Below are 20802 nucleotides of genomic sequence, written 5' to 3' on the forward strand. Positions count from 1 at the left end.
AACAATTAATGCAGAGAAAGGTTATTTCTCACCAAAGAAGTCATGAATAAAAGGTGCTGCTTCATCCAAAGGTGGAGCAACATTAACACTGCACTGTCAGTGATGTCAAACCTGACGAAGAGATAGTTTTTTGCTATCGCCTCCTTGTAGCAAATGCTGGAGACCTGTCAGTTTGTGGTTCATCATTGCATTCAGATGCCCTGCTCTGGTATGCTGATTAATATATTAAAATCAACATTAGCATGGCAGATCAGAAGAAGCAGAGACATTTTTTTGAAATGTCTAACAATTATGAGCATCTTTGAATGTTCTGACAAAACCTTCTACCTATATCTCTATTGTCTCACTTGCACAAAATCAATGCAGGGTACTGAACTCCTGTCGCACTACACAATCCAACAGTATATCAATTATTTGCACTGTACTCTGCAGGGAGACATTTGATGTGTATGCGTTAATCCTCCTGATTCAACAGGGTGAAGTTAGACCTCCAGGAGCAGTGAGCCATATTTGCTCCTTTCACATGTTGCTCCTAAAATCCTCCAGAGTAATCTCTGGGATGATACATCCTTGACTAATGATGAACCCAACTACAAACCCATAACAAAATTCTCCGTAACCCGACGCCGAAACGGGATCAGCGGTCGGACGGAGAATGCTTCCGAGGCCGGAATCGGTGCAGGCATTGGTTTGAAGCCAGTTCTTGATGCTCCGTCCCCTCCAAATCGGCATCACCGGGACATGGCCGCGGCCATTGCCGTGTCATCATCAGCCCACCCGCAATGCTCCACCCACCATGGGCCGAGTTCCCAACGGCGCGCACGACGTGTGGTCCCAGTGATGGGGAACCTGGCGTGCCGGCTGCGGACAGTGTCCAGCACGCCACACTCGGCCAGGACCCATGCTGTTGGCCGGGGGGGGCTTCGGCTGGGGCTGGGGGAATGGTGGGAGGTGAGCTGTGGGGTCGGGATGGGCGGGTATGCAGTCCAGCACGGCCGGCGTCATGTTTTCCAGTTTGACCGGTGTAGCTAGTCAACCTTGCACATGCACGGCCCGGGACCCGGTGATTCTCCGGCCATTTTCCGTACGATCCGCCGGTGTTTCACGCGGTGCCAGTGCTAGCCCCTCACCAATACCAAAATCAATGAGGGTTTTGTGTCGATTTTCCCGCTGATCCTCCCTCCGTTGGCCTCAGAAACGGAGAATTCCACCCCATGTGATAAATCAATACACATAATTAGGCATGTTTTAGTAGACAAATAGCCTGCAGAAACACAAAAATGCAGTACATAATTATATTTATATGAACAAAAAGAGTACTTTTCACCTTCAACTTGAACATCACTCATTAACCCTTACTCTCTGACCTACATTGAATTACAGTCCAGCAATGTTTCAACATTAAAATACTCATCACTGTTTGCAAATGCCTCCATGCTTCTTCACTGTATATTCCTGTAACCACCGGCTGCTCATGACTGCTCTACAACATGGGCAGCACGGCGCCGAGGTCCCAGGTTCAATCCCGACTCTGGGTCACTGTCCGTGTGGAGTCTGCACATTCTCCCCGTGTTTGCGTGGGTTTCGCCCTCACAACCCAAAGATGTGCAGGCTAGGTGGATTGGACACGCTAAATTGCCCCTTAATTGGAAAAAATGAATTGCGTACTCTAAATTTATTAAAACAATTTTTTTTTAAATGACTGCTCTACAACGGCACTTTGCGCGATCTACGAAGCTCTGCCTTTGTTCCGTCATAGAAGTGTGGAGCGCTCGTAGGGCTGCTTTTAAATCATTGCACTGTTTCTGCAATTGCTCTACCTGTTGCTCGGTTTCTTGTCTTACCAAGACCGCGCGTTGCGTGTCCTGATAGGCCTTATCCTACTGGGTCTGAAAACTACTCAAATGGGCGAGCCAAGACTGGTGTGCCCTCTTGGCATCATCCACCTCTCTGCTAACTGTTCTCTTAACTCCTTATTCTCCTTCTCAAATTCGCTCACATCTCCCTCACAATTTCTGTCTCTCTCCTCAATCTCTCGACGGAGCGTCCCACCAGAGGTCGCCAGTAAATGTTGCTCTCTTTGGTTGGCTCTGAATATGGCGATCAATATGGTCACCTTCCTTAATCCTAATTACGTTTGCTCTAGAGTCGCCAGGTATCTTTCGATACCGCCATAAGGTTCTAAACCGAATACTGATCAAAGACTCGATACACCAGTTAGTTAGTTCAAAGTCAATGCTTATTTATTTACACACACAGTTAAATATACTCATGCACGAAACTCTACAGACTAAACTATCACTACTGCTAAAGCCTATACTTAGTTTCCGGCGGCCACTCAGTCAGAGGAACAATGGCCGTGTTTCGGTTCTGAGGCTGCTGGGGTGGAACTGGTACAGGGGAACAGCTGAGGTCGTCTGTCTGGTAGCGTGCGTTGACCTTGGACTTACTTGTTGCTGGTGTAGCTGGTGGACAGGTCTCTCCTCGGTGAGAGCCGGGTCCAAGAGAACGATTCTCTCTTGGGGGCTCCTTCTTATACCCCAAAGGGGCTTCGCGCTCTTTTGGGCGGGCCTTGAACTTGGCCCCAATCAATTGGGCTATTTCTTGATCATTCATATTGATCTCATCCAATAAAGGGGTGGGTGCCCTGATGGCTGGGCGTGTCCTAGGTGGCCATTGGCCTGCTTTGTTTTCGGTCTCCTCTGGCGCCGAGGTGTCTGCCTTAGTATCGGTTACTCAAATGTTACTCTTTTGTTCCCGGAGATGGGCCATTAGTATGCTAATGGGCCCACAGTTTTGGTCTTGTCTGGGAGCTGCGGCTCCAATATACAGACAAGCTCTGAACCTGCTTGTTTTCTCAGTATTGTCCATTTTCCCTGCAATCTTTGCAAAGTGTCCATTTTGTAATCGGGAAGTGGCCATCCCAGGTGGCTACACTCTCTACCTAAATAATTCAGCAATAGGAACAATAGATGACATGTCAACATCATCTTTTGCTGTTCCTGGTATTATATTAAGAAGCCTTACAACACCGGGTTAAAGTCCAACAGGTTTGTTTTGAATCACTAGCTTTCGCAGGACAGCTCCTTCCTCAGGTGAGTGAGTTGACCAGATCCGCTCCGAAAGCGAGCGATTTGAAACAAACCTGTTGGACTTTAACCTGATGTTGTAAGACTTCTTACTGTGCTCACCCTGGTCCAATGCCAGCATCTCCACATCATTGCATTATATTGGCATTACGTAGCTCTGAAATAGTATTCTTTTTTTTTACAAACAGTCTCCCCTACTGAACGCTATTCTACCCCCCCCCCCCCCCTCTCCCCCGAACCCCGATATTGATCCTCTTAAGGCGAACTGAATTTTTTTCCAGGCCGAGAAAGCTCGACTGTCCGACAGCCATACTTCGGTCTTTGGGGGCTTTGAGTCCCTCCGGGCCAACAGTATTCGTCGCCGGGCTACCTGGGAAGCAAAGGCCAGAACGTTGGCCTCTATCCCCTCCTGGTCTCCCGGATCTTCCGACACCCCAAGAATTGCCACCTCTGGACTCATCGCCACCCTTGTTTCCAGTACCTGGGACATGACGTCCGCAAATCCCTGCCAGCACCTCCTGAGTTTTGAACATGCCCAGGACATGTGAACATGGTTCGTTGGTCCTCCCGCACATCTAGCACACTTGTCCTCCAGCCCAAAAAAATTTACTCATCCGGGCCACCATCATGTGGGCCTGGTGGAACTACCTTGAACTGAATCAGGCTGAGCCTGGCACATGCTGCGGTTGCGTTTACCCTCCTCAGAGCGTCTGCCCATAAGCCACCCTTTAACTCCCCACCAAGCTCCTCCTCCCACTTGAGTTTCAGTTCCTCGGTCTGTGTGTCCTCTGCTCCCATAAGCTCCTTATAAATATCCGAGACTCTCCCCTCTCCTACCGCGCCCCTGGAAACTACCCTGTCCTGGATCCCCCTCGGTGGAAGGCGTGGAAAGGACGGCACCTGTCTACGTACGAAATCCCGCACCTGCAAGTACCGAAAGTCATTTCCCCTTGCCAGCCCGAATTTCTCCTCCAGTGCCCTCATGCTCGAGAAGCTCCCTTCCAGGAACAAGTCGCCCATCCTTCCCACCCCCGCCCTCCACCACGCTCAAAACCCGCCGTTCATCTTCCCCGGGACAAATCGGTGGTTGTCACATATTGGGGACTGTTGTATCCTCAATAACAACGCTTAGAGAGTAAACGGTAAAGAAGGCTTTAATAAGCTAAGAACTAGCCTGGTGTCGAGATGGGTGCTATCTGGGTGCCGCCCACAAGGCGGCCCCTTGTATACGATTCCCAGGTGGGCGGAGCCAGAGGCGGAGTCCCCCATGGTTCCAAGCCCGGTCTTAAAGGGGACATCACCTTACATGATGATAAGGGTACAGTAATACAGTAACCGTTCATCACAGGGACCAAACCGACGCTCCCACCTCCCCTGTATGTTTCCTCCATTGGCCCCAAATCCGCAGGGCCGCCACCACTACTGGTGGAGTATCTGGCCGGCGGGAGCGGCAGAGGAGCCATGACCAGGGCTGCCAAGCTGGTGCCCCTGCACGAAGCAGCCTCCACCCGCTCCCAAACCGACCCCATACCCACCATCCATTTCCTTATCATGTTAGCTATGTTAGCCGCCCAGTAGTAGTTGCTGAGGTTCGGCAACGCCAGTCTCCCCTCACTATGGTTCCTTTCAAGCATCCCCTTCTTTACCCGCGGGACTTACCCGCCCAAACAAATCCTCGGATGATTTTATCGATCCTTTTATTTATTTATTTTTTTTTATAAATATTTTATTGAAAAATTTTTGGTCAACCAACACAGTACATTGTGCATCCTTTACACAACATTATAACAATACAGATAATAATGACCTTTTTTATTTAAACAAAAAAAAAAACAACAAATAAATAAATATTAAATAACGAAAATAAAAACTAGCCCTAATTGGCAACTGCCTTGTCTCAGGCCACCCCCCCCCCCCCCCACCCACCCCCCCCCCCCATCCCTCCCCCCCCCCCCCAAGTCCTGGGCTGCTGCTGCTGCCTTCTTTTTTCCCCCATCTATCTTTCCGCAAGATATTCGACGAACGGTTGCCACCGCCTGGTGAACCCTTGAGCCGACCCCCTCAGGACGAACTTAATCCGCTCTAACTTTATGAACCCCGCCATATCATTTATCCAGGTCTCCACCCCCGGGGGCTTGGCTTCTTTCCACATTAGCAATATCCTGCGCCGGGCTACTAGGGACGCAAAGGCCAAAACATCGGCCTCTCTCGCCTCCTGCACTCCCGGCTCTTGTGCAACCCCAAATATAGCCAACCCCCAGCTTGGTTCGACCCGGACTCCTACTACTTTCGAAAGCACCTTTGTCACCCCCATCCAAAACCCCTGTAGTGCCGGGCATGACCAAAACATATGGGTATGATTCGCTGGGCTTCTTGAGCACCTCGCACACCTATCCTCCACCCCAAAAAATTTACTGAGCCGTGTTCCAGTCATATGTGCCCTGTGTAATACCTTAAACTGAATCAGGCTTAGCCTGGCGCACGAGGACGATGAGTTTACCCTGTTTAGGGCATCTGCCCACAGCCCCTCCTCGATCTCCTCCCCTAGCTCTTCTTCCCATTTCCCTTTTAGTTCGTCCACCATAGTCTCCCCTTCGTCCCTCATTTCCCTATATATATCCGACACCTTACCATCCCCCACCCATTTCTTTGAGATGACTCTGTCCTGCACCTCTTGTGTCGGGAGCTGCGGGAATTCCCTCACCTGTTGCCTCGCAAAAGCCCTCAATTGCATGTACCTGAATGCATTCCCTTGGGGCAACCCATATTTCTCGGTCAGCGCTCCCAGACTCGCGAACTTCCCATCCACAAATAGATCTTTCAGTTGCGTTATTCCTGCTCTTTGCCACATTCCATATCCCCCATCCATTCCCCCCGGGGCAAACCTATGGTTGTTTCTTATCGGGGACCCCCCCAATGCTCCGGTCTTTCCCCTATGTCGTCTCCACTGTCCCCAAATCTTCAGTGTAGCTACCACCACCGGACTCGTGGTATAGTTCCTCGGTGAGAACGGCAATGGGGCTGTCACCATAGCCTGCAGGCTGGTCCCCCTACAGGACGCCCTCTCTAATCTCTTCCACGCCGCTCCTTCCTCCTCTCCCATCCACTTACTCACCATTGAAATATTAGCGGCCCAATAATACTCACTTAGGCTCGGTAGTGCCAGCCCCCCCTATCCCTACTACGCTGTAAGAATCCCTTCCTCACTCTCAGAGTCTTCCCGGCCCAAACAAAACCCATGATGCTCTTTTCTATCCTTTTAAAAAAAGCCTTCGTGATCACCACCGGGAGGCACTGAAACACAAAGAGGAATCTCGGGAGGACCACCATCTTAACCGCCTGCACCCTCCCTGCCATTGACAGTGCTACCATATCTCATCTCTTGAAATCTTCCTCCATCTGTTCCACCAACCGCGTTAAATTTAGCCTGTGCAATGTGCCCCAATTCTTAGCTATCTGGATCCCCAGGTAACGAAAGTCTCTTGTTACCTTCCTCAACGGTAGGTCTTCTATTTCTCTACTCTGCTCCCCTGGATGCACCACAAACAGCTCACTCTTCCCCATGTTCAATTTATACCCTGAAAAATCCCCAAACTCCCCAAGTATCCGCATTATTTCTGGCATCCCCTCCGCCGGATCCGCCACATATAGTAGCAGATCATCCGCATATAAAGATACCCGGTGTTCTTCTCCTCCCCTAAGTATTCCCCTCCATCTCTTGGAACCTCTCAGCGCTATCGCCAGGGGCTCAATCGCCAGTGCAAACAGTAATGGGGACAGAGGACATCCCTGCCTTGTCCCTCTATGGAGCCGAAAATATGCCGATCCCCGTCCATTCGTGACCACACTCGCCACTGGGGCCCTATACAACAGCTGCACCCATCTAACATACCCCTCTCCAAAACCAAATCTCCTCAACACCTCCCACAGATAATCCCATTCCACTCTATCAAATGCTTTCTCGGCATCCATCGCCACTACTATCTCCGTTTCGCCCTCTGGTGGGGCCATCATCATTACCCCTAACAGCCTCCGTATATTCGTGTTCAGCTGTCTCCCCTTCACAAACCCAGTTGGTCCTCATGAACCACCCCCGGGACACATTCCTCTATTCTCATTGCCATTACCTTGGCCAGGACCTTGGCATCCACATTTAGGAGGGAAATTGGTCTGTAGGACCCGCATTGTAGCGGATCCTTTTCCTTCTTTAAGAGAAGCGATATCGTTGCTTCAGACATAGTCGGGGGCAGTTGTCCCCTTTCCTTTGCCTCGTTAAAGGTCCTCGTCAGTAGCGGGGCGAGCAAGTCCAAATATTTTCTGTAAAATTCAACTGGGAATCCGTCCGGTCCCGGGGCCTTTCCCGTCTGCATGTTCCTAATTCCTTTCACCACTTCTTCTACCGTGATCTGTGCTCCCAGTCCCACCCTTTCCTGCTCTTTCACCTTGGGAATTTCCAGCCGATCCAAAAAATCCATCATTCTCTCCCTCCCATCCGGGGGTTGAGCTTCATACAATTTTTTATAAAATGTCTTGAACACTTCATTCACTCTCTCCGCTCCCCGCTCCGTCTCTCCTTCCTCGTCCCTCACTCCCCCTATTTCCCTCGCTGCTCCCCTTTTCCTCAATTGGTGTGCCAGCAATCTGCTCGCCTTCTCTCCATATTCATACTGTACACCCTGTGCCTTCCTCCATTGTGCCTCTGCAGTGCCTGTAGTCAGCAAGTCAAATTCCACATGCAGCCTTTGCCTTTCCCTGTACAGTCCCTCCTCCGGTGCTTCCGCATATTGTCTGTCCACCCTCAAAAGTTCTTGCAGCAACCGCTCCCGTTCCTTACTCTCCTGCTTCCCTTTATGTGTCCTTATTGATATCAGCTCCCCCCTAACGACCGCCTTCAACGCCTCCCAGACCACTCCCACCTGGACCTCCCCATTGTCATTGAGTTCCAAGTACTTTTCAATACATCCCCTCACCCTTAGGCACACCCCCTCATCCGCCATTAGTCCCATGTCCATTCTCCAGGGTGGGCGCCCTCCTGTTTCCTCCACTATCTCCAAGTCTACCCAGTGTGGGGCATGATCCGAAATGGCTATAGCCGTATATTCCGTTCCCCTCACCCTCGGGATCAATGCCAACCCAACACAAAAAAGTCTATGCGCGAATAGACTTTATGGACATAGGAGAAAAACGAGAACTCCTTACTCCTAGGTCTACTGAATCTCCACGGGTCCACCCCTCCCATCTGCTCCATAAAATCCTTAAGCACCTTGGCTGCTGCCGGCCTCCTACCAGTCCTGGACTTCGACCTATCCAGCCTTGGTTCCAACACCGTGTTAAAGTCTCCCCCCATTATCAGCTTTCCCGTCTCTAGGTCCGGGATGCGTCCTAGCATTCGCCTCATAAAGTTGGCATCATCCCAGTTCGGGGCATACACGTTTACCAAAACCACCATCTCTCCCTGTAATTTGCCACTCACCATCACGTATCTGCCCCCGTTATCCGCCACTATAGTCTTTGCCTCGAACATTACCCGCTTCCCCACTAATATAGCCACCCCCCTGTTTTTCGCATCCAGCCCCGAATGGAACACCTGCCCCACCCATCCTTTGCGCAGCCTAACCTGGTCTATCAGTTTCAGGTGCGTTTCCTGTAACATAACCACATCTGCTTTAAGTTTCTTAAGGTGTGCGAGTACTCATGCCCTCTTTATCGGCCCGTTGAGCCCTCTCACGTTCCACGTGATCAGCCGAGTTGGGGGCTTCCCACCCCCCCCCCCTTGCCGGTTAGCCATCATCTTTTTCCAGCTTCTCACCCAGTTCCCACGCAGCTGTATCTCCCCCAGGCGGTGCCCCCCCGCCCATCCTCTCCCGTACCCACTCCCCCCTTTCCCCAGCAGCAGCAACCCAGTAATTCCCCCCTCCCACCCCCCCCGCTAGACCCCCCGCTAGCGTAATTACTCCCCCCATGTTGCTCCCAGAAGTCAGCAAACTCTGGCTGACCTCGGCTTCCCCCCGTGACCACGGCTCGCACCGTGCGACGCCCCCTCCTTCCTGCTTCTCTATTCCCGCCATAATTATCATAGCGCGGGAACCAAGCCCGCGCCTCTCCCCCGGCCCCGCCTCCCATGGCCAACGCCCCATCTCCTCTCCCTCCCCACCTCCCCCCATCACCACCTGTGGGAGAAAGAAAAGTTACCATACCGCAGGATTAGAACATAAAACCCCTCTTCGCCCCCCCCCATTCGCCCCACCACTTTGTCCAAACGTTCTTTTTCATAATCCACTCATTCCAATTTTTCTTCTACAATAAAAGTCCACGCTTCATCCGCCGTCTCAAAGTAGTGGTGCCTCCCTTGATATGTGACCCACAGTCTTGCCGGTTGCAGCATTCCAAATTTTATCTTCCTTTTGTGAAGTACCGCCTTGGCCCGATTAAAGCTCGCCCTCCTTCTCGCCACCTCCGCACTCCAATCTTGATAAACGCGGATCACCGCGTTCTCCCATTTACTGCACCGAGTTTTCTTCGCCCATCTAAGGACCATTTCTCTATCCTTAAAACGGAGGAATCTCACCACTATGGCTCTGGGAGTTTCTCCTGCTCTCGATCCTCGCACCATAACTCGGTATGCTCCCTCCACCTCCAACGGACCCGTCGGGGCCTCCGCTCCCATTAACGAGTGCAGCATCGTGCTCACATATGCCCCGACGTCCGCCCCCTCCACACCTTCAGGAAGGCCAAGAATCCTCAAGTTGTTCCTCCTTGCGTTGTTTTCCAGTGCCTCCAACCTCTCCACACATCGTTTCTGGTGTGCCTCCTGTATCTCCGACTTCACCACCAGGCCCTGTATATCGTTCTCATTCTCGGCTGCTTTCGCCTTCACGACCCGAAGCTCCTGCTCCTGGGTCTTTTGTTCCTCTTTCAGCCCTTCGATCGCCTGTAATATCGGGGCCAACAACTCTTTCTTCATTTCCTTTTTTATCTCCTCCACGCAGCATTTCAAGAACTCTTGTTGTTCAGGGCCCCATATGAAACTGCCACCTTCCGACGCCATCTTGGTTTCTGCTTGCCTTCCTTGCCGTTGTTCCAAAGGATCCGCTGCAATCCGGCCACTTTCCTCTCCTTTTTCCATCCGTGTCCAGGGGGAACACCTTTCTGGTTTACCGCACGGTGTTTTTAGCCGTTAAAATTGCCGTTGGGGCTCCTATCAAGAGCCCAAAAGTCCGTTCCACCGTGAGCTGCCGAAACGTGCGACTTAGCTGGTCATCGCCGCACCCGGAAGTTTATCGATCCTTTTAAAGAAGGACTGCGGAATGAAAATAGGAAGACACTGAAAAATAAACAGGGATCTCGGGAGGATCATCATCTTCACCGTCTGCACTCTTCCCGCTAGTGACAGCGGGAGCGCATCCCATCTCCGAAACTCACTCCTCCTTTGCTCCACCAGTCTGGACAAGTTCAACTTGTGCAACGCGCCACTTGTATCCCTAAGTACCTGAAACTGTCCCCAACCAGCCTAAACGGCAGCTCCCTCAGCCTGTTCCCCTGACCCCTCGGCTGCACTACAAACAACTCGCTCTTTGCCATGTTCAATTTATACCCCGAAAACCGGCCAAATTCCTTTAATATTTCCATAATCCCGTCCATTCCTGCCACTGGATCCGACACATATAAGAGCAGGTCGTCCGCGTAGAGCGAGGCCTTGTGTTCTACACCCTCCCCCCCGACCATTCCTTTCCAGCCTCTTGCCGCTCTCAGAACAATTGCCAGCGGTTCTATGGCCCACGCAAACAGCAATGGAGAGAGGGGGCATCCCTGTCTTGTCCCGCGGTATAGTCTAAAATATTCGGATGTCGTCCTGTTCATCCTTACACTATCCGCCGGGGCCTGATATGGCAGTCTAACCCAGTCCACAAAGCCTTCCCTGAACCCAAACCGTCCCAGCACCTCCCATAGGTAGTCCCACTCAACCTGGTCAAAAGCGTTTTCGGCATCCATTGCAACCACTACCTCCACCTCTCTGCCCTCCGGGGGCATCATAATCACATTAAGCAGCCTTCTTAGGTTGGCTACCAGCTGCCTGCCCTTTACAAACCCAGTTTGGCCCTCCACAATCACATCCAGTACACAGTCTTCAATTCTGAACGCCAGGGTCTTGGCAAGTAGCTTAGCGTCAACATTAATCAGGGGGATTGGCCGATAGGACCCAATTACTTCTGGATCTTTATCCCGTTTCAATATCAGCGAGATAGTGGCTTGCGACATCATCGGGGGTAAAACCCCTTTGTCTCTCACCTCGTTAAACACCCTAACCAGCACCGGCCCCACGATCCCCGAGAACGTTTTGTAGAACTCCACTGGGTAGCCATCCGACCCCGGGGCTTTACCCAACTGCATGGCCTTCAGGCCCCCCATTACTTCTTCAGCTGTAATCGGGGCCCCCAGCCCCTCTACTAACCCCCTGCCCACTTTTGGGAAGGTCAGCCTCATCGCCTCTGGCCCCATGAGGGGGTTCTGAGATATAAAGCTTGCTGTAAAAGTCCCTGAATATCTTGTTCAGTCCTGCCGGGTCTCCAACACGGTTTCCTTCCCCGTCAGCTACCGTTCCTATTTCCCTGGCCGCCTCCCTCTTCCTAAGTTGCTGTGCAAGCATTCTGCTGGCTTTCTCCCCATGTTCATAAACCACGCCCCTTGCCTTTCTAAGCTGCTCTATGGCCTTACCTGCAGATAGCACCCCCAACTCCGCCTGCAGTCTCCGTCGTTCCCTAAGTAGCCCTGGCTTCGGGGACTCCGCATATTCCCTGTCCGTCCGTATAATCTCCTTAACCAGTCCTTGTTAACCAGAGACAAGATGGCGGCGCCTGAAGATCATGCGGGGGACAAAATGGCGGCGCACATGGGCTGCACGTTGCGGGGGTTGGACAAGATGGTGGCACCCATGGGCCACGCGTGGCCCCGGGAGGTAAAGATGGCGGCAGCCACTGGCCGCGTGTGGCCCCGGGAGGTGAAGATGGCGGCGCCCACTGGCCGTGCGTGATCCGGGAAGATGAAGATGGCGCCACCTATTGTGTGTAGGCTAGGGGGGTGGGGGCGATAGCGGCGACTGTGCGGGCCTGGCACACCGCAGCGAAGTGCCCCTTTTTGCCACAAGCCTTGCAAAGGGCAGGGCGGGCCAGGCAGCGTTGGCGAGGGTGCTTCTACTGGCCGCAGAAGTAACATCGGGGACCCCCGGGCGCGGGCTGGCGTGTGGTGCAGGCACACTGGCTGGGTAAGGCCCCCGCTGGGGCGGCCGTCTGTGGGGTCCATGAGGGGTAGGAGGGGTGGGCCGCGCGGTTGGTGGGGTAGGCCTGAATGTTACATGAGGCAACCGTCATGGAGAGTGCGAGCTTCTTTGTTTCAGCTAGGTCGAGCGTGGCCCTTTCTAACAGTCTTTGGCGTATGAGGTCCGATCCAATCCCCGTTATGAATGCGTCCTGCATAAGAAGGTTGGAATGTTCGGTGGCCGTAACGGCTTGACAGTCACAGACCCGGACGAGTGGGATTAGGGCCCACCAGAAGTCTTCTATGGACACACCAGGGCGTTGAGAGCAAGTAGCGAGTATGTGCCTGGCGAAGAGCATGTTCGTTTTCTGTGCGTAGTTTTCTTTGAGAAGCGCCATGGCGTCGGCATAGTTCGGGGCGTCCTGGATCAGCGGAAACACGTTGGAGCTCAACCTTGAATACAGGATCTGTATCTTCTGAGCCTCCGGAACAGGGGTGGTCGCTGAGTTGATGTACGCCTCAAAGCAGGCTAGCCAGTGATTAAACTCTTTTTTGGCGTCGCTTGATTGCGGATCCAGCTGCAGGCGATCTGATTTGATTCGGAGGTCCATCTTTTCGAAAATCTTAGAGCAATAAATTGAGGCACGATCAATTGAACAAAGACTAGAGTTGGATATAACTGAGGCTTTATTGCTCTAAGATGTGTGGCCTCCCACAGCAGCTGGCGAAATGGCTGCTGAATGGAGGACACGCATATTTATGCTCCGCCTACTGGGGACTACCGGCGAACCTGTAGTACAGGTCCTACCTTACATCACCTAATACAGGTGCAACAGTGGTTTACCACAGAATGCTTTGCAGAATTGACAAAATATGCAGCACGAGAAACAGATTTCAGATATGATTAAGTTTCAGGTATGATTTGTCGACCATTTTGTAGTAACACTCACGACAACGTTTCCACTCCACCATCTATTAATTGGAAGATGTTGAAGATACAACATCAACAAACGAGCGTTGCTTAGCAATGAGGTCTTTCATATCTGAGTGAAAATTTGCATTGTGGTATGAACAGAAACCACACCTGTCAGCAATGATGTTTGACTTTTAAAAACAGTCAGAAACAAAGAGGCGGACTTACAATGGAATGCACAGTACTGCAGCGTGGGGCCCCATGCTGAGAGGTTGCTGCGTGTGCCCCCAAGCGTGTAAATACGCCTCAGTTGCCAAGCCTTCTGAGAGGCGAGGAGAAGACGTTGACCAACGACCACTTTTTAAAAAAAATATTTTTTTATTAAGGTTTTTTAACAACACAATTTTTCCCCTTACAAACAGTAACCCCCCCCCCCCCGTTAAAAATAACACAAAATCTCCCTGAGCAAGATATATACATGGCAAGATGGTATATTTACATAGCTTTACACACTGGTTCTTGGCCGCACGTACAGTTTCCCCCCACCCTCCATGCTATCTCCCGCTCGTCCATCCCCTCGAACAATCTCTCGTTTCCCCCCCCCCCCCAGGGTTGCTGCTGCTACTGATCGACCTTCTTCTAACGCTCCGCGAGATATTCTAGGAACGGTTGCCACCGCCTGTAAAACCCCTGTGCAACCAACGACCATTTAGAGGAGCAGCGGGATGACTTTTGACCTCCAGGCCAGGGCTGAGGAGGGCAAGCGGGCAACCAATCAAAAACAAAGAGAAGCCAGCAGGACAGATAGCCAGCAGCAGCTGCCAGGCAGCCAGCTAGGAGCACACACAGTTGCTGAGGGTAGAGGTCGAGCTCTGGCCACCCAAGCAAGAGCCAAGAGGTGAGCAGAGCAGCAGTCAAGAGGTGCAAAGGTCAGGCAAGCGCCGGCGTCGTGCCTCAGGGAATGGAATAGCACCAGCCGGCAGAGCAACTCAGCCAGAGGCCAGCAGGGCTGAGAGCCAGATGGCTGGGCACAAAAGCAACCGGACTGGGCAGCAAGGATGAGATTTTGGGCTTCTGTGCCTTGCATTGTGTGAGCTGAGGGTGGGTGAGGTCAGGAACACATTGGCTTCATACAGGGTGGGGCACAACAACATTGTGGGCAGGACTCACTATCATCGGGGCGGGGGTGGGGGGGGGGGGGGTGGGGCGGGGGGGGGGATAGCAATTCTGATTTTAAAAAGGGTAAAATCTTCTGCGGCTAAGCTCTTAGTGGATCCTAATGGTAGACATATGATTGTTAGTGGGTCCTTGGTGGGAACCTTGGTGGTCCTGGTTAATGTCTATGTGCCAAATTGGGATGATAGCAGTGTTGCTAACAAGTTGCTAGCCTGCATCCCTGACTTGGACTCGCATCAGCTAATCTTATGGGGAAGAATTCAACTGTGTCCTAGATCCGAGGATGGATCGATCTAGGCCCAAGTCGCTGGCTCCGTCAGGGGTGGCAAAGGTGTTGTTGGCTTTTATGGAGCAGATGCTGGGAACAGATCCGTGGCGATTTTTTGTCTGAGAGATCAAGATTTTTCTCTTTTTCCCATGTCCATCAGGTTTACTCATGGATTGACCTTTTTGTGATGGGAAGGTCTCTCCTTCCCTGAGTGAAGAAGGTGGGATATTCGGCAATTGTGATTTTGGACCATGCACCACATTTTGTGGATTTGGCCCTAGAGTCAGGACCCTCTCAACGCCCACCATGGAAGTTGAATACAGCTCTGTTGGTAGACAAAGGATTTTGCAAACATATATCTTCCGCCATTGGGGAGTATATCAAGTTTAATAAAAGTGAGTTTATCTCACCTTCTACGTTGTGGGAATATTTTAAGGTGGCCATTAGAGGGGAGATAATTTCTTGCAAAGCACATGTGGAAAGGACTGTAAGGGTGGAGCGGCAGAGGCTGGTAGACTCCATCCTTGAGGTGGACCATCAGTACCTGCTTGGTCCCCTGATTTCCTTACGAGTAGAAACACAGTTTGATTTGCTATCAACTGGTAAGGTGATGAGCCAGCTGTGACACTCGAGGGGGACATTTAATGAACATGTGGAGAAGGCCAGTTGGATTTTAGCTCATCAGCTGGGGCAGCAGGCAGCTTCCCAGGAGGTTGTGCAGTTAAGGGACTTAGGTGACTTCTGCTGCATCTAAAGTCAATGAGGCTTTCGAAACAAACTATAGGGTTTGGAGCCCCCAGAAGAGGGTTCAGCCATGCCGGAGTTTTTGGATGGATTGTCCTTTCTATTAGTGGAGAGAGAAAGGTGGGAGGAGTTGGAATCCCTGTTGGATCCTGAAGAAATTATGAAATGTATTGGGTTAATGTAGGCGGGTATTGCTCTTCGCCCTGATGGATTTCCCATTGAGTTTGACAAGACGTTTTAAGATGAGTTAATCCCGTTAATATTGGACATGTTCAATGATTCCTTGTCCCAGTGTTCGTTGTCTGCTACACTGGTGCTGGCCTCTGTTTCCCTGATCCTGAAAAAGGACAAGGACCCTATGGAATTCGAGTTGTTTTGGCACATTTCTCTTTTGAATATAGACGTTAGGTGCTGGCGCTGCAGCTGGAGCCCTACCTTCCAGATGCAATCGTGGAAGATCAGACATGCTTTGTTAAGGGTCGGCAGCTGTCGGCCAATATACGTCTGTTAAATATTGCTCTTTCCCCCTCTCTTGAGCCTGAACCAGAGGTGATTGTATCCATGGCTTGGGGGAAAAATTTATTTCTCGGGCTCGTTTGCTGTATAGGGCTCCCACTGCTAGTGTCTGCACTAATGTGTTGAGGACAGGGGGTTTTCCGTTAAATAGGGAGACGAGGCAGGGATGCTCATTATCTCCTCTTCTTTATGTTTTGGCAATTGAACCACTGGCCATAGTGTTAAGATCCTCCAGTAAGTGGAAGGGGATAGGTTGGGAGGGAGGAATCATAGGCTGCCCTTGTGTGCAGATGATCGGCATTTTTATATTACAGATCCAGTCTCCACTATAGATGGGATACTGAAGCTACCTAAGAGTTTTGGCTCCTTCTCCAGGTACAAGTTGAATTTGGGTAAAAGTGAATACTTTCCGGTTAACCCCCTGGTGAGTGGAGCCTATTTGGGGATGTTGCCTTTTCACCTTGCCAGATCTAGCTTTCGTTATCTGGGAATCTGATAACTTCTGAATTTATCGGAATAAATGGTGGCCCACGATTGGGTCTCGCTCCATAAATTAAATTATGTTAGTCTGGTGAATAATGTCGAGTCTCACTTGTAGAAGTGGGATAATCTTTCCCTGTCCTTGGCTGCAGCATCCAGACTATTAAAATGAATGTCCTCCCGAGATTTTTATTTCTTTTTCAGTGTCGCTCCACTTTTCTCCCTGAATCCTTTTTTGTTAGAGTTAACAAGTTAGTGTCCTTTCTTATTTGGGCGGGAAAGACCCCGAGAATCCGTAAGGCGTTTCTCCAAAGGGATAGTCAGGTAGTTTAGTTTCGCCCAATTTGTTACTTTATGATAGGGCTGCCAATAGTGAGAAAGTACTGGGGTGGCTTAATGATCCGAGTTCCATATGGGGGTAATTGGAGACAAGTTCCTTCAGGGGCTCTAGTTTGGGTGTTTTAGTGACTGCGTCGCTTCCGCTTTCTCCTGTGAGATTTTCTTCGAATCAGGTGGTGGTGTCCATCCTGAGAATCTGAAAGCAGTTCAGACAGCATTTAAAATCTAGTTCGGTGCCGTTGTTGGTTCCTATCTGTAATAATCATCTCTTTGTGCCGGGGGGCTGAGACATGACATTTAGGACATGACAGGGGAAGGGTCTGGAAAGGTGTGGGACTTGTTCGTGGAGGGAAGGTTTATCAGTTTTGAGGAGCTGTCAGAAAAATGTCAACTCCCCGCGACCAATTTGTTTAGTTCTTCCAGATTCGTGATTTTTTTGCGAAAGACTATTCCTTCTTTTCCCCTGGCACCGTCTACCCTATTGAAGAGGATTTTATTGTTGGCTGGGTCTGATGGGGGGAGTATTTTGGATATTTATGGTAATATCAGCCGAGTTGGTTCCACTGGATGAGGTGAAGATAAAGATGAATTGGGTCCTGGTCTGGATGAGAAGGTGTGGAGTGAGGCTCTTTGCAGGATCAATTCCACATCCTCTTGTGCTCAGCTTAGTTTAATCCAGTTCAAGATAGTGCACAGGGCTCATCTGACAAAGGCAAGGATGAGTGGGGCTTTTGGGGGGACGACGACAGGAATGAGTGGTGTTCCCAGGGGCCGGCTAATCATACCCATTTGTTCTGGTCGTGTCCAAAGTTATTAAGCTTTTAGGTCTCTATCTTATAATAATAACCTTTATTATTGTCACAAGTAGGTTTACATTCACACTACAATGAAGTTACTGTGAAAAGCCCCTCATCGCCACATTCTGGCGCTTGTTCGGGTAAACAGGGAGAATTCAGAATGTCCAATTGACCTAACAAGAACATCTTTCGGGAGTTGTGGGAAGAAACCGGAGCACCCAGAAGAAACCCATGCAGACATGGGGAGAACGTGCAGACTCCACACTGACAGCGACGCAAATCAGGAATCGAACCTGAGCGCCTGGAGCTGTGAAGCAAAAGTGCCAACCACTGTGCGACAGTGCCGCCCACGACATTAACAAATTCTTAATGTCTAGTTCGAGTCTTGGCCATTGGTGGCCATTTTCGGGGTCTCAGTGCTGCAGAAGGGGGTGATGGTGGATGTCCCCACCTTTGCCTTGTTTAGTTTTTAAAAAATATTTTTATTCTCCTCCTTTTTCACGTTTTCTCCCAAATTTACATCCACCAACAATAAACAAATATGTCAATCCCCATAACAATAACAACGATCCCATCCTCCCATCAAACTCCAAACATTAGCCCGCATGTTCACACAAACAAATGACAAAAAGAAATTAGGGATCACCCATAGTCGCCATTAACACACACAGCCCCCCTCCCCCCAACCCTCCCACCCACACGCCCCAACTAATGTTATCCAGTTCTTGAAAGTGCATAATGAATGATGCCCATGAATTGTAGAACCCTTCTGTCCTTCCCCTCAGTTCAAACTTAACCTTCTCAAGAGTCAAGAATTCCAACATGTACCCCCGCCACGCCAGGGCACTGGGTGGAGAGGGTGCTCTCCAACCTATCAGGATCCGCCTTTGGGCAATCAACGAGGCAAAGGCTACAACATCTGCCTCCGCACCCGTTTCCAACTCTGGCTGGTCTGACATCCCGAATATGACCTCCCAGGGGCCCGGGTCCAGTTTCACGTGCACCACTTTAGAAATTCCCCATAAACCTCCTTCCAGTAATCCTCTAGCTGTGGACAGGACCAAAACATACGAACGTGATTAGAGCCCCCCTGCGCAACATTTACACACATCTACTACTCCTTCAAAGAATCGTCTCATCCTCGCCCTCGTGAGGTGTGCTCTGTATACCACCTTCAGCTGTATCAGCCCCAACCTCGCGCACGAGGTGGAGGCATTCACTCTCCGGAGCACCACACACCAGAACCCCTCCTCCATATCCTCTCCCAACTCTACCTCCCACTTTGCTTTGATCCCTTCCAGTGGTGCCTTCTCCTCTTCCAAAATAGCTCCATAAACCGCTGACACTACCCCCTTCTCCAGTCCCCCTGTCGTCAGCACCTCCTCCAGCAATGTGGAGGCCGGCTCCACCGGGAAGCTCTGTATCTCCTTTCTGGCAAAATCGCGAACCTGCATGTATCTAAACATTTCCCCTGCTCCAGCCCATACTTCGCTTCTAGCTCCTTCAATCCTGCAAACCGACCCCTAAGAAACAAATCTTTTAGTGTCTTAATCCCCTTCTCCTCCCATTTCTGAAAATTTCCATCCCACCTCCCTGGCTCAAATCTGTGGTTCCTCCGAATCGGCATTTCCCTTGACCCTGCCCCCAACCCAAAGTGTTGGCGAAACTGCCTCCAAACTCTCAATGAAGCTATTATTACCGTACTCCCTGAGTATTTCACCGGGGCTCTCACCATTGCCTTGTTAATAACTGTTTGGGTTTGGGTGGAGCAGTGCCTATGCCTGGTAGGGTGACGTTATGCAGTTTTTACATTTGGAGACGGACAAGTACACCATTAGGGGATCGGTAGAAGGATTCTACCTAAAATGGCAGCCATTCATTTCCTTTTTTAAGAAATTAATCACTATCAGTTGTTAAGGGGGTTTTGGTTAGTTTGATATGGGGGGGGGGGGGGGGGGGAAGGATTGGATGTGTTCTTGGTTGTTGATTGTGTTATTTTATTTTGTAACTTGAAACATCTGTTTTTATTATACTGTTATACTGTTTTGTTCGAATGAAAAAACTTTCAAAAAATATTATTTTAAAAGAAAACAACGGCAGTTTTAAAGGATTTATATTTACATTGATAAATATTAGAAAGAAGGTATAGTTTTAAGTGAGTTTAATTTAATGTTTCCATGCCTGGAAGGATTAAACCTAGTTGGATTAATGCTGGACAAAGGTGTGGCTGTTGATTAAGTTCCAACTGTGCTTCTATTGTGCTGAGAGAGAACTACAGAGTGTAAAATAAATAAAAAGTTATAAGCATGTGGGCATTGCTTAGCAACTGCGGCCTTGCAGAGAAGTTTGAGTTGTAATTTAGCTAAGTTGATTGCAGTTAGAGATATGTAGTAAGAGAGAAGATAGCTCTCACAGCTCTGCTAGAAGCAGTTGGATTAGAAGGCTAGAGGGGGAAACATCTCGCTCAGCTTTGTTAGAAGAAAAGCCATACCATGGAGTAATGGTTAAGAAATCAAGTGCAGAGATCAGAAAAGCAGCTAGTTAAGGAAACTAGAGAAATGAAGGGAAGTGTCCAAGCAGTCTGGAGTTCAGTGAACAGAGAACAAAGAAAAGTACAGCACAGGAACAAGCCCTTTGGCCCTGCAAGCCTGTGGCGATCATGATGCCCTAACTAAAAATCAACCCTTCGGCCCTTACTCGGTCCATATCCCTCTACTTTCTCCCTATTCATGTATCCATCTTAAATGTTGCTAATGTGCCTGCTTCCACCACATCCTCTGGCAGCGCGTTCCAAGCACCCACCACTCTCTGTGTGAAAAGCGTACCCCGCAATTCTCCCTTAAACTTTCCCCCTCTCACCTTGAACCTGTGCCTCCTTGTAATTGTGCCTTCTTCCACCCTTGGAAAAAGCCTCTGACTTTCCAACCTATCTATGCCTCTCATAATTTAGTGATGTGGAGATGCCGGCGTTGGACTGGGGTGAGCACAGTAAGATGTCTTACAACACCAGGTTAAAGTCCAACAGTTTTGTTTCAATATCACTTCCTTTCAGAGCGCTGCTCCTTCCTCAGGTGAATGAAGAGGTAGGTTCCAGAAACATATATATAGACAAATTCAAAGATGCCAGACAATGCTTGGAATGCGAGCATTAGCAGGTGATTAAATCTTTCCAGATCCAGAGATGGGGTAACCCCAGGTTAAAGAGGCATGAATTGTGTCAAGCCA

The 20802-nt window shown here is 50.2% G+C and overlaps 1 protein-coding gene across 4 annotated transcripts in view; it reads left to right on the forward strand.

The window, feature by feature from the left end:
- vstm5 (V-set and transmembrane domain containing 5) overlaps window positions 1–20802 on the forward strand; it is a 179526-nt gene that overhangs the window by 143080 nt on the left and 15644 nt on the right. The gene's annotated exons all lie outside the window — the stretch shown is intronic.

The sequence above is a fragment of the Scyliorhinus torazame genome, chromosome 15 (assembly GCF_047496885.1).
Source record: "Scyliorhinus torazame isolate Kashiwa2021f chromosome 15, sScyTor2.1, whole genome shotgun sequence".
NCBI lineage: Eukaryota > Metazoa > Chordata > Chondrichthyes > Carcharhiniformes > Scyliorhinidae > Scyliorhinus > Scyliorhinus torazame.